Source organism: Oncorhynchus mykiss, chromosome 18, assembly GCF_013265735.2.
Source record: "Oncorhynchus mykiss isolate Arlee chromosome 18, USDA_OmykA_1.1, whole genome shotgun sequence".
Taxonomy (NCBI): domain Eukaryota; kingdom Metazoa; phylum Chordata; class Actinopteri; order Salmoniformes; family Salmonidae; genus Oncorhynchus; species Oncorhynchus mykiss.
In genome coordinates, this window is record NC_048582.1 from 54,345,659 (window position 1) to 54,358,951 (window position 13,293).

Consider the following 13,293-nt stretch of genomic DNA (forward strand, 5'->3'; position numbering starts at 1 on the left):
AATACTGAACGACTGAAGAGGAAAGGAGAGGAAAGCTCAGGCCAAAACTAAAGAATGGTGTATTTTACAACATTCTAGTTCATTTGAGTGCATTCTGGTATGTTGTTGTGCATTCTAGTATGTTGTTGTGCATTCTGGTATGTTGTTGTGCATTCTGGTATGTTGTTGTGCATTCTGGTATGTTGTTGTGCATTCTAGTATGTTGTTGTGCATTCTAGTATGTTGTTGTGCATTCTGGTATGTTGTTGTGCATTCTAGTATGTTGTTGTGCATTCTGGTATGTTGTTGTGCATTCTAGTATGTTGTTGTGCATTCTAGTATGTTGTTGTGCATTCTAGTATGTTGTTGTGCATTCTAGTATGTTGTTGTGCATTCTGGTATGTTGTTGTGCATTCTAGTATGTTGTTGTGCATTCTAGTATGTTGTTGTGCATTCTAGTATGTTGTTGTGCATTCTAGTATGTTGTTGTGCATTCTCGTATGTTGTTGTGCATTCTGGTATGTTGTTGTGCATTCTAGTATGTTGTTGTGCATTCTTTTCAAGTTCACTGCCCTTTAGAAGGGAGAAGGGTGGTAGTTTAATCATCTATAATGCAATGCATGACTAAACACTGGGAATAGGGAAGGATGTTCTGTTCTTTCTTTCGGAACAGGAGACACATATTATTGGAATGAAAAGGAGATGTGAAACAGAAAGACGAGGGAGGAGAATTAAGAAGAAAACAAGAGAGAGAGGAGACGGTATGAGGGTTGAGGTTCATGATTAGGTATCCGACAAAGCATTTGTTTTGTTCATAGGGAATGGGAATGTTAAGGAATGGGACTGTTATTGTATGGGAACACATGATCATTCAGGAAGAAAGGTTATGATGAAGATGGCAGGAAAGGATCCAATGGGAACTACTTGGACAGGAAGTGAGTAGAGGAAATCCAGTTGTAATCAAACTTGCTGCATGATGATTGGATAAGGACAGCAAGAGACCTTAGACCTCCACTGCTGTCTCTGCAATATGTGCTTGGGTATGTGAAACAACACTATCCAGTAATATTTCACACTGTGTGCATGTGTGCGCGTGCGTGCGTCCGTCCATCACTCTGGGTGTAGAAGGGACATATTCATCTGTCTTTCACTCATCAGGGATGTTGTGACACTCACACTGAGCATCAGTAAGATTCCAGGCACTTCAGTTGATGTCATGAGCAAAACCTTTTTTGGCAGCTCCCCTCTCTGTCCTCTTTTACACAGCTCCAGTTTTAATGTTTAATGTTACGAAAACACTGACAGCAGCTGATGAGGGCTGGATTAAAGTTAAGCTGTCAACCATTTCGAGATACATTTGGTCATGTAGTGTGTGTGGACACCTGCTCCTCGAACGTCTCATTCCAAAATCATGGGCATTAATATGGAGTTGGTCCAAGCTTTGTTGCTATAACAGCCTCCACTCTTCTGGTAAGGCTTTCCACTAGATGTTGGAACATTGCTGCGGGGACCGGCTTTGGGCACCGATGTTCGCCGATTAGGCCTGGCTCACAGTCCGCATTTCAATTCATCCCAAAGGTGTTCGATGGGGTTGAGGTCAGGGCTCTGTGCAGGCCAGTCAAGTTCTTCCACACCGATCTCGACAAACCATTTTCTGTATGGTCCTTGATTTGTGCAAGGGGGCATTGTCATGCTGAAACAGACAAGGGCCTTCCCCAAACTGTTGCCACAAAGTTGGAAGCACAGAATCATCTAGAATGTCATTGTATGCTGTAGCATTAAGATTTCCCTTCACTGGAACTAAAGGGCCTAACCCGAACCATGAAAAAGAGCACCAGACCATTATTCCTCCGCCAAACTTTACAGTTGACACTATGCATTCGGGCAGGTAGCGTTGTCCTGGCATCCTCCGAACTCAGTTTTGTCTGTCGGACTGTCAGATGGTGAAATGTGGTTCATCACTCCAGAGAACGCATTTACACCACTCCAACCATCGCTTGGCATTGCGCATGGTGATCTTAGGCTTGTGTGCGGCTGCTCGGCCATGGAAACCCATTTCATGATGTTCACGACGAACAGTTATTGTGCTGATGTTGCTTCCAGAGGCAGTGTGCAACTCTGTAGTGAGCGTTGTAACCCGAAGAAGAACAATGTTTATGTGCTACGCGCTTCTGCACTTGGCGGTCCCGTTCTGTGAGATTGTGTGTCCTACCACTTTGTGGCTGAGCCGTTGTTGCTCCTAGATGTTTCCACTTCACAATAACACACTTACAATTGACCGGGGCAGCTCTAGTAGGGCAGAAAGTTGACAAACTGACTTGTTGGAAACGGTGCCACGTTGAAAGTCACCATTCTACTGGCAATTTTTGTCTCTGGAGTTTGCATGGCTGTGTGCTCGGTACACCTGTCGTTAATGGCTTAAATGGACTAATCCACTAATTTAAAGGGGTGTCCACATACTTTTGTGTGTGTACATATAGTGTATTTTAAGACGTTTTCAACCACAACTGTGAAAAAGAAATTTAACTCAAAAACTAAGCAGGTTCTATGTTATACTCTATAGACCTGTGCTGAGTGTTTTGGAATGTCTCACTCCTTTAGCCTACAGTATATGCTTGTCCTGATTCATGTCCCCCTCAGACCACCACACCCCTCAGCTGCTCTCTTCTCCCATCATGGTCAGTCTCTCAACCTGCTCCACACAGCCCCCACCCCATTGTTAGATTGTCCCATTTTGTTCTTATCCAGCGAGAGCGCACTCCAGATGGGAATCTGTTTGTGAATAGGCCCAGAAAATTGCAGTTCTTGTCTTGTCGAGTGATTGTGTGATGAATAGCTTGTACCTCATGGCCATCGATCCATCTCTCTTCTATAGGCATCTTATTGACTGACTGTCTGGCTGTAACTCTCACCTTGTATAATCACATAGTATTGACAGGGCTATGTGTCTGTCTGGCTGTAACTCTCACCTTGTATAATCACATAGTATTGACAGGGCTATGTGTCTGTCTGGCTGTAACTCTCACCTTGTATAATCACATAGTATTGACAGGGCTATGTGTCTGTCTGGCTGTAACTCTCACCTTGTATAATCACATAGTATTGACAGGGCTATGTGTCTGTCTGGCTGTAACTCTCACCTTGTATAATCACATAGTATTGACAGGGCTATGTGTTTGTCTGGCTGTAACTCTCACCTTGTATAATCACATAGTATTGACAGGGCTATGTGTCTGTCTGGCTGTAACTCTCACCTTGTATAATCACATAGTATTGACAGGGCTATGTGTTTGTCTGGCTGGCTGTCTCTTTCTCTCTCTAGATCTGGGAAGAAATCCCCCTTGTCAGTCTCTCTTGGTGAGGACGAGAGGTTAAGGTCTGTTCAGTCTGTCATTTCATCCCTCTTCTTTTCTGTGTCTCCATGGGTGATGGGGTTGCTAGGTGATGGATGGACAGGTTGGCTTGGCGGCCTTGTGTGCCAGGAGGGCACTCAGTGTCACGGTAGGGTACTCCATCTCGGAGAAAGAGAGAGCGAGAGAATGGGGGGGGGGGGGAGAGAGTTTTGAAGTTACACGGCAACACTTTTCTTTCTCTGTCGTCCAATCGATTAGTTCATGCGCGATAGAAAACAGTCTAGCTACTTTTTCCTGTTCCTGTTTTTCAGATTTAAAATGTGATATTTACAATATGTTTAGATGTTGACTTCCTATCTGTACTGTGTGGAGTTTAGTTTAACTTAACGTAGTGTACTGTACGGAACATCAGAGACAGAGAGAGACGTCTGGGGCATGTCAACCCCTGGGATATCCTTGGCAGCTGTGGTGTTGGCGGAGTAAAGGATTATGGGAGATGAGCAGCAGTACCCATAGCTTTCCCAGTAGGCTTTCTGTGTGTGCGTGCTTTACTCGCTGCTGTGGCGTCTGCAACAGCTGGGGTCTGGTTAGTCACACAGCCGCAGCAGTACACACACACAGTTCAGACAGTCACACATACACACCTGCAATCCGTACATACTGTATCTGACAGCTGTGTGACTTTAAAAAGCAACCATTATGATAGATAACATTGGCTCTGTTCTGTCTTTTTGAAACGGCCAACCACACTTTTCAGTCTCCTATTGATTTCCATGAATGCCTCGTTCCTTTCTCCTCTGTGTGAACTAGGCATACTGTAACTCAGTGAGAGATGTTCAATGTCACTTACATGTCATTTCTGTGGTCGTACCGTTTATTCTTTGAGTACCCAAAACAATTTACAAGGCTGCTGTGAATTCATCATCAGTGATTGTGTGTGTATCTCGTATTCTCCTCTGCAGGGCCACACTTCAAGGCTTTGTTTACTGTGGTCATAACTCCACCCAAGGCTCCTGTGTGCCTTGTCATCTGTACAGCCTATTACTGTGACACGAGCCTGGCCCGCCAGACTGATAGCAAGAGGTAGGTGTGTGTGAGTGTGTGTGGAATTTAATACCAGTGTTCTGGGAGTATCACCAATCCAGATCTTCGAGTGTTAAGCCAATGCTGTCTAATGTCCTTAGAGAGACATATTAGATATTCCTTTTATCATTTTTTACACTTTTACCCCACTTTCGTGGTATCCAATTGGGAGTTTGTCTTGTCTCATCGCTGCAATTCCCCTATGGACTCGGGAGAGGTGAAAGTCGAGAGCCACGCTTCCTCCGAAACACGACCCTGCCATGCTGCATTGCTTCTTGACACACTGCTGGCTTAACCCGGAAACCAGCCACACCAATGTGTCGGAGGAAACACCGCCCAACTGACGAACAAAGTCCGCTTGCAGGTGCCCAGACCGCCACAAGGGGTCGCTAGAGCAGAATGAGACAAGGAGATCCCGGCCAGCCAAACCCTTCCCTAACCCGGACGATGCTGGGCCAATTAATTGTGCACCGCCTCATGGGTCTCCCGCTCACGGCCCGGCTGTGACGCGAACCCAGGGCTGTAATGATGCATCAGCACTGCAACAGTGCCTTAAAACGCTGTGCCACCTGGCAGGCCCCCATATTAGATATTTTTAAGGCTTGTTACATGCTAACCACACCGCTTGCGTTATACGTGTGAGCATGGCAAAATAAATGTACACATACATGTTATTCAATCATTTCATCCAAACTGCTCTCGTGCTTCAACGAGCGTCTGCATACCCATCTCCTCATTGGTTTTTAGGTGCATATTCCCACGTGGGTGATTGAAAGATTGGTTGGTGGTGGTAATGCACCTTAAAGTTGGTTGCGAACCGCCATAGAAAGTCCAAAGAAGAAGGAGAAGCCTGAAGGAGGAGAGATTACTAGAAACTAACTAGGTTTACCTTTTTATCTATGGATTAATTGTCGAAGTAGAGGACCTTGTGCATTTCAGGTAAAATAACAACCCGATGTTTATATCCCAGGACAAATGAACTAGCAACGGCAAGCTAGACCATGAATGTTTCATGCTTTTTGACCTGTCCCCAAATGAATATAGGTGGTTCAGAGTTTGTTTTTATATTTGAGCCTGCGTGTCCTGATGGCGTCTGGTGTGGATGGACAACATGCGCACGCAGCATGTTAGAGGTCAGTAGAATGTAGCTAGAGAATAGAGACAGATCCAGGAATAGAGAGGTCTTGATTGAATCATCTTGCTGAACGATAGCCAGCAAGTTCATTCATTATTTATGAAAATATCAGTCTGTGATGGTTGCAAGTGAATAGCAACTAACTGTAATGTGTTTTCTTTGCCCGTTGCATGTTTTAATAGGGTCTTACATCAGTTATATTAAATTAACAAATAGTTTGTATTAGAAACAACAGCATTGTAGAATCTGTTCAGAAGGGGTTCAAATAGGGGCCTACTTCCCTATTTCATATATTTCATATATAGTGCACTACTTGCTCAAAAGTAGGGAATAGGGTGCCATTTGGAAAACGTAATGCGTTTCAAGCTGGCGGTGCTACTACAGTCCAGTGGTTTCATTACCACAGTAGTTTCAGTGTTATTTTTATACTTCCCTTCTGTTTCACTTCCTGTGAAACAATATATAGTATGCCCATGGTGCTATAGGTGGAGGCTCTTTGGCTGAATCCCAACCATCTTGAATAACTTGCTGTATAGAACTACACAGGTTAGTGCAGAATGGTGGGAGGCAGGACTGAGCTCCTCCATACAGGAGTGTTTTATAAAAAGGAATAGGAGACCAGGAGGGCTCATGGGGACTCGCTTTCATTCTCTCGCGCTCTCTCTCAAAGCAGTTTACATCAAACAGTGATACTGTAGCAGGTTTTTATATCTACTGTGGCTGAGTCTCTACCTGTTGGGAGCTAGACAGGCTTCAAAGCATTCCCAGGCCATGACTTATTTTTATTGAAAGCAACATGGGGGGGGGGGGGGGGGGGATGTATACGTAAAAACAAATGTAATGAAATGAAATTGGACTTGTATGCCGGTGATGTCGCTATAGTAACCTTCAATATTTATTTATCAGATGTTCTGTGTATATTATGACTTTTCCCCATATTAAACCATAGTGATAGTGAAAATTATTCACTGGCAGATTCTACTGTAGGTCACGTTTCTGCAAAACCGTGATGAGCCGTTTCTAAAGGAATGTGTCTCATTTCTCTGTGTGGAAAAACGTGAAAGTCTGGAGAGCGAGAAAGACACTAAAAAGTCTGCCTCCCTAAGCTGAGAGTAAGGTTGTGTGTGTGAAGGAAGCTGCTAGTCCTGGCTGGCTGGGATCCCACCTAGAAGGGCCTCATAATCTCCGACCACAAACAATGGGAACCCAAAAAAACGCCCTTTCAAAGCTCTGACGCGGCGCCGACAACTTGAAACGCCTATAAGCTTTTTGTAACGTTGAAGGAGAAGGATATAGTTACAGAGACTAAAACAAAATAGAGTGAACAACGTGTGGTGGAAGAGAAGTCTCTCAGCAAACACAATGACAGTGACAGGGACATTTGAAGTACGTACACACACAGGACAGGGTGGCTTACATGACAAGTCCACAAAACAAAGGAAATGAACTCTCCCTCGTCTAGACAAAGACTCAGGCCTTATAATCAACTAGAAAAATCCCTAGTGAATTCCTTAATCAAGGGGAAAGTATTTAAAGGATACTGTTGGACATGAACACACACACACACTGACGTAGCCTTACGTCTGCAACAGACAGGCTGGTAAGAGTGACCCATTTGTGGCACCAAGGAGACAAGCTTGTAGCTAGCTATCATAATCCTTCACTGACTTAGACATGGATTTATCTCTTGAGACAGTGGGCAAATGGGGCATGAGAGTGTCATCACAAGAGTGTCATGTGTCCACAGAAAGTGTTAAACCCAGCAGCAGGCTGACATGACCTCTTTATGATAGGAGGAGAGTGGCTGAGAGAGAGAGAGAGAGAGAGAGAGAGAGAGAGAGAGAGAGAGAGAGAGAGAGAGAGAGAGAGAGAGAGAGAGAGAGAGAGAGAGAGAGAGAGAGAGAGAGAGAGAGAGAGAGAGAGAGAGAGAGAGAGAGAGAGAGAGAGAGAGAGAGAGAGAGAGAGAGAGAGAGAGAGAGAGAGAGAGAGAGAGAGAGAGAGAGAGAGAGAGAGAGAGAGAGAGAGAGAGAGAGAGAGAGAGAGAGAGAGAGAGAGAGAGAGAGAGAGAGAGAGAGAGAGAGAGAGAGAGAGAGAGAGAGAGAGAGAGAGAGAGAGAGAGAGAGAGAGAGAGATGCCTGAGCACCTGGCTTATATTATGTTAGATTACACCAGCGAAATGGTGTGTGCCTGTGAACTGCAGCATTACAGAGGTAATAAGACCGATAATATGGATCCTCATATCTGACTTTCCCCATTAAATCTATCCTGGGGCTGAACTTAGTGAACTCATCCTTCTCAGTGGCAGCTAATATCTTTACCTTACCACTGTTGAATAACATGGACTGCTGCTGCATCCTTTCCTTTCCCTTTGATTTGAGTATGTGAATGTGTATACACACACACACACACACACACACAGCTGTTATAACTGAGAATAGCAGGGTCGTAGTGGATCTCTTTGTCAGTGCTTTGCTACATTCCTCCCACCTCCCCAGGGCTTTGGGATAGTGGGGTAGATGTGGGGTCATCCACCCAGCGAACAGCACCCCTCCCTGGGGCCTCTTTGTCCAGATGAGCCGCTCCCCAAACTACTGGCCTTGACATCTGACAAGCTACATCCCATACCATACCTCTGGGACTGGGGTTGCCTCTCTCACTCACTCTCACACATACTTGTGAGGACTTTTTGGGGACCAAACAATTGATTCCAATTCAAAATCCTATATCCCTAACCTTAACCATTAACAACTAACCCTAATTCAAACCTAACCCTAACCCTTAACCTAACCGCTGAACCTAAAATAGCCTAGACTTCTCTGAATTGTTGTTGGTTTACAATTCTTGCGAGGACTTCTGGTACTCAGATGTATAGTAAACTGTGTACACACACACACCACACACCACACACACACTGTCCTCTAGAGCTACTCCCTGGAGGACTGTTTACTGTGTGGTTATTTTTAGTCTCTTCAGGAATACTGTCGGAGCACAGTCGAGCTTCCTTTCGCCTGGCCAGGGCCCCTCTGCCTCCCGCCCATGGTCTGGCCCACGTCTCAGTCCACAGCCCCTTTCCTGGACCCAGACCCCCTGTCCTCCTTTGGCTCACTGTCTTCCCTGCTCTACAGACCCCCTGTTCGGTTTATTTAAAGACCCTCCTCCTGGCTCGTCCTTAGATTATTTAACCTTGGAGGAATTCTTCTGAAATACCTGTGTGCGTGCATACGTGCGAGTGCAGAGAGCTGGTTGTGGTGACAGGAAGAGACTAGTGTTGGAATGCATCTATCATCCTGTTTACCTGTATGAGCTGAGCTCCCCTCATCCTGTTTGAGTTGAGCTCCTCTCATCCTGTATGAGTTGAGCGCCTCTCATCCTGTATGAGTTGAGCTCCTCTCATCCTGTATGAGTTGAGCTCCTCTCATCCTGTATGAGTTGAGCGCCTCTCATCCTGTTTACCTGTATGAGTTGAGCGCCTCTCATCCTGTATGAGTTGAGCACCTCTCATCCTGTATGAGTTGAGCGCCTCTCATCCTGTATGAGTTGAGCTCCTCTCATCCTGTTTACCTGTATGAGTTGAGCGCCTCTCATCCTGTATGAGTTGAGCTCCTCTCATCCTGTATGAGTTGAGCGCCTCTCATCCTGTATGAGTTGAGCGCCTCTCATCCTGTATGAGTTGAGCTCCTCTCATCCTGTATGAGTTGAGCTCCTCTCATCCTGTATGAGTTGAGCTCCTCTCATCCTGTATGAGTTGAGCTCCTCTCATCCTGTATGAGTTGAGCGCCTCTCATCCTGTATGAGTTGAGCGCCTCTCATCCTGTATGAGTTGAGCTCCTCTCATCCTGTATGAGTTGAGCGCCTCTCATCCTGTATGAGTTGAGCTCTCATCCTGTATGAGTTGAGCTCCTCTCATCCTGTATGAGTTGAGCGCCTCTCATCCTGTATGAGTTGAGCTCCTCTCCTCAAGAAATCCTAATGAGGAATATGCAGCACAGCAGTAGGGCTCTCTGTGTATAGAACTGAATCAATACTGTGCTGTGACTGGGGTCGGAGAGGGGGCTTGATTGGAGGTGTGTGTGCGTGCGTTCGTGTGTGTTTGTGTGTATAAGCGTGCATGAGTCAGTCTGAGTGTGTGTTTGCGTGTTTGTGTTTTCTTGTTGGTCCCTCCAAGGATTCATTCATAGACAGATAAGCACTCTAGACGTTCCTAGGAAATCTTAACATTTTACATAATTCTCCAAGTATGTAGTCTTATACAAATCTAGGGATGATTACACATGTTTTCTGGAGGGCAAGCAGCTTACAAAGACATGCAATCTCCTCTTCAGCCCTGTGGTACTCTTAGTTCCTCATCAAGGGATAAATGTTTTGCTCCATGTTTTGGCTCTCAAGTAAGGGAGTTAGCTGTTTCAGGGGCTGTTACTAAGCGCTTATGGCAAATACAATATTATATATCAAATTACTCTGTTCATTTGTTTATAATGCCACAATAAAATTCTCAGCTACTGCTGCTTCTGTGATCTGTTTTTAATGTGTTGAATTCATTATTTAAATTCCTTCATCCACAAGAGGCCTTGCTGAAAGTGAGAGTAGAGCCACCTGCAGCTGCTGTTCAGTGAAGCACAACATTTTAAAAACCGCTTAAGGATCCAACCCTTTTTTTCAATTTTCGCCTAAAATGACATACCCAAATCTCACTGCCTGTAGCTCAGGACCTGAAGCAAGGATATGCATATTCTTGATACCATTTGAAAGGAAAGAGTTTGAAGTTTGTGGAAATATGAAATTAATGTAGGAGAATATAACACATTGGATCTAGTAAAACATGTTGTTTAAAAAAGAAATTGCAAGAGAAATTACATATTGTGTTATTCCAGCCCAGGCGCAATTTAGATTCTGGCCACTAGATGGGAGCAGTGTATGTGCAAAGTTTTAGACTGATCCAATGAATCATTGCATTTCTGTTCATAATGTCAGGACGTCCAAAATGTGCCTAATTGGTTTATTAAGCTTTCCCATCATTTTAATGACAAAACAAACCTTTTGTTTTTATTTTACTCAAATACGTTTCTAAATCAAATGTAATGTCCATGAATCAGGGTTTCCATTAGAAAAATGTGGCATCAGACATTTGACATGCAGCATTTTAATTTACCGGACTTTTGAGACATTTACCAGACCCATAGGCATTGGGTGCGTAACCTGATTAAGGGCGTCCACCCACGGTGTTCAGAATGACAGAAATCACATTTAGATGATTGTAGTTCATATTAACAGAACATGCAAGTTGAGGATGTACCAATGTGCCGGTCCTTCTGCCAAATTCTGATGTGCACTTTGAAGATGTTAAAATAACTGTGCACATTTACTTTTCCTCAGCCAACAAGACAAGTAACCAACTGAAAAATCATTAGCCTATGTCAATCTACTATCCCCCATTGTAGAAAGGTTTACCTATTCTATTGGTCAACTTGTCGAGAAAGAAATGGCCTATTCCAGACAGATACTGGGACGATAGATTCCAAATGCACACAACCAGTAGGCAGGGCTGGACTTTAATGCTTGTCCGCTTGCCTGGGAAAAAAAATGCCGGACAAGGAAAATTTAGACTCGGTTTCTCCGAATGGACAAGTAAAAATAATATATCTAACAATTAATCTGATCAAAGTGTCCTAAGGATTCGATGTGTTGTGCACTGTCAACTCCCAATCTCTGCACGGAGACACTGGTCTTTCTATCTATTAATGAATTGAGCTGTGAGTTGGAGTGGTTCGTCTGAAGTCTCTCTTTCGTCACGTGTGTGTAGCTGCGGTTTTACCTCCGTTTTCAAATGTATGTAGCCTACTCTCTTGCCGGTGTTCTCTCTAGGAGATGGAGAGAGGTAGATAGCTGTCTAATAAAAAATGTTTCAACAAGCCCCGAAAGCTGGCCAGGCACCAGGAAAGCGCCCCATCGTCCACTACCACTACCAAACCTTGAACCACCTGCTAAAAAGGCAGCATACGAGGAAAAACGATAGGAAAATTCATTCCGACCTGTGAGTTTCCATGGGTTCAATATGTCGACACAGAGGGAGATGTCATGTACTGCTCAACGTGTCAGGGTTTCCCCGGTATTGCAGATACGTAAGTTCATCAACCTGATTTTAGTAACCCGAAACCGACTAACAGGTTCACAGGCTGGCTATATATACACCCAAGTTAGCTAGATAACATTAGCATAGAAGGCAGGCTAACATTACTTGCCAGTCAATTAGCCACCAACTGGTTACATTCATCAGCTAATGCTAGCTATGCAGGAATAGTTTGGTATTTTGGCATTGAAGCCCTTTATCTACTTCCTCACATTCAGATGAACTCGTGGATAACATTTTATGTTTGCGTGTAGTTTGAAGGTAGTTGATAACTAGCGTTAGCGCAATTGACTATTGTTATTGCGCTAACGCTATTTAGCATTGGCTCACGAAACTAACGTAAACTCACCCCATTCCGTACAAATGTGCGCAACCGCGACATTCAAACGAGGCTGGAAAGAAAACGAATGGGACTGTAGCGACTGTGTTGACTTCAAAATCTGGGGTATGAATGACGTTTCTATTCAAGCGTTGATCGACATGGTAATGGCTCTATAGTATTGGAGAAAAGTTGAAAAAACTGACCCTCTGTTACATCATGACGTGTCATGTCGTAACGTACAGCACGCATAAAACTACTATTTCTGTCTTACAATCTCTCTCCACCAGGCGTAGCACTTCTCTCATCGTTTAAAGACAAGAAATGGACAGTGACGAGGGTACGGGGGATACCTAGTCATATTTTGAGTCATCACTGCATGTGATTATGATTCTCAAAGCCGCTGTTTACTTCTGAAGATCACTTTAGCACCGCGCTAAAAACCCGATTCAAATTCGATACAAACCTTCAAATAGGTATGTAATCACACATTATATAAACTCTTTATAGTGTTTTATTTACATTTTAGAGGCGATAAGGTGATAATTTGGACAGATTGAGTGAAAAAAAGCAATTTTCCCACACAACATCTCTCCTTCTCACTATCACGCATTAGTTCAGCTTCCCCATCCGCCATTTTTAAAAATACCCGACGGGGCTCATTGCTGTCTTGAATCATGCAGAAATGGGCAGCGTTTAGGTCATGTCGTTTATTTTGTTGGAAAGGGGTGAAATTGTGCTTTACAATGGTATTGACATTACAGTTGATTTGGAAGTATTACGTTTTTGGGGCGCTAATATACGATCAATTGTACGGACCAAGGCGATGTACAAAAGTGATTGAGTTTACGTTACGTCTAACCAGAGATACTTTTGGGGAGATGGGGAAACTCCTTTGGAATCGTATTAACGGCCAATGTGTACGTTGTCCTTGCATCGTCAATGGGCCACGCGGTGCATTCTGGGCGACTCTGGGGCAAGTAGAGCTCTCCTTCAAGGAGTGAATAGGAGTCAATTGGGAGCTAACTCAAAAACCCAACACAACCATGAATTTCGTCAACAAGCACAATATTACAAATATTTTCCAAGATGTGAGATAATTAACTTGTTCTCTTTAATATCGTATAGCTTTGGAATGGTGACATTACGTACTTTTGAGGAAGTTATGCAGGTTTCTCGACCCAAACCCTGCCTTTGAGAAGGGATTGCGTAACACAGCATAACAACGTGAAAGCGATTGGTCACTCAGTCTGCTGGTTGGGGCATTATACGTTCCTCCATTCATTGCCCAATGGGA

General features: G+C 44.1%; 1 protein-coding gene across 8 annotated transcripts in view; it reads left to right on the plus strand.

Annotated features, from left to right (window-relative positions):
* Positions 1 to 13,293, plus strand: part of LOC110496546 (phosphoprotein associated with glycosphingolipid-enriched microdomains 1) — an 87,105-nt gene that overhangs the window by 22,842 nt on the left and 50,970 nt on the right. For 4 of the 8 annotated variants that reach the window (XM_036953274.1, XM_036953275.1, XM_036953279.1 and 1 more), the window contains exon 2: positions 4,295 to 4,415. The exons of the other annotated variants lie outside the window; for them this stretch is intronic. The gene's annotated coding sequence lies outside the window, so the exon portion shown is untranslated. The remainder of the gene's footprint in view (positions 1 to 4,294; positions 4,416 to 13,293) is intronic. 8 annotated transcript variants of the gene reach the window in all.